The following is a 1,493-nucleotide window of genomic DNA, read 5'->3' as shown; positions in this document are numbered from 1 at the left end:
GGCGAATTTGAGCTCCACATTGAATAATATAAAACCCTATATTGTGCTCCTAAAGCGAGCGAAAGGAATTATCAAAAAATTGAGAGTGGAAAGTGGATAGCATGAATTGTTAGTGGATCTTAGTGTAAAGCTGCAGTAACCTAAATTTCTCTATATACTATTCGTAAGCACAATAATTTGAGGGTTGGAGTAGATAGAATGAAATTTTGGCGGATGTTGGTGTAAAGCTACAGCAACCAAAAATTCTCTATATACTATTCCTAATTAGGATGAATATGCAGCTTTATACTTTTTGGTATTTAAAATAAGTATGATTTTCAATTTTTTTTAACCTTATAAGATTTGTCAGCATCTCTTTTCTTTGTAGAGTCATTAATGATTCGGCGGTATTTATCATTAAGACACTCTGTACTAACATCTTTATCTTACCTTCCTGTTGCAGCCTTTGTAAGCATAGAACTATGACTCGAGTTTATTTAAAATAGTAGTTATTTTTGTCTTAAATGTGCAATAGCGTGTCTGTATATTGACAAAATTTAGTTAGATTGAAATGTGTTATTAAGAATCAAAATATTGATGTTTGTCGTTAATAGTATTACCAGCAGAGTCATTACTTTGTCTCTTTCTTTTATTATCCGTAATTCTCTGAATGTAAGCTTTCTTCTGCTCACCACTCAACCGAGAATATTTGATATTTTTAATATTAGGGATTGTAGTGTTCTCTTCTGTTTAAAAAATATAAATAGGGTATTATAAATACAAACACATACACACTACAAAGGAAAATCATATGTCATATTACCATTAATTTATGAATACATATGAGCAATGCAGATAGTTAGACAAAGTAGCGTATATTTTCATAAAAATTCAATTGTAAATGACCAACTGTAATCATTATCATAATTCAAATATAAAAATTATTGATATTCTTTACTAACATGATACTCATAATTATGGAGTAAATCTTGAGTATGAAATTGGAATTGAGATGATATTGTCCTATAGGTAAAAAATATGTGTTAAAAAATAAAAAACCATATGAAAATTATATCAACAACAATAAGGAACAACATTGTACCAAAAAATTATAATACACCTTAAGCAAGAGAGTTTAGAATTAATTAGTCAAATTTCTCTATATACTATTCGTAAGCACAGTAATTTGAGGGTTGGAGATTTGGAGTAGATAGAATGAATTTTTGGCCAATGTTGGTGTAAAGCTACAGTAACCAAAAATTTCTCTATATACTATTACTAATTAGGATGAATAGGTAGTTTTTTACTTTTTGGTATTTAAAATAAGTATGAGATGCAAGCTAGAGAGATGAGGATAGTAATTACTGATAAACTGGTTTTGAAGTGTGAGTAAAATCAATTACAATGTATTATGATAACCATGTAAGCATGTAATGTAATTCAAACCCAGATGTGTCCAAAGTACATCCAATCCCTCGACTACTAACATCAAACAGAAAATCTAAATAGAGATT

This window comes from Asparagus officinalis, chromosome 7 (genome assembly GCF_001876935.1).
Source record: "Asparagus officinalis chromosome 7, Aspof.V1, whole genome shotgun sequence".
Lineage (NCBI taxonomy): Eukaryota > Viridiplantae > Streptophyta > Magnoliopsida > Asparagales > Asparagaceae > Asparagus > Asparagus officinalis.
The sequence above is the reverse complement of the archived record's forward strand: the minus strand, read 5'-3'. Positions refer to the sequence as shown.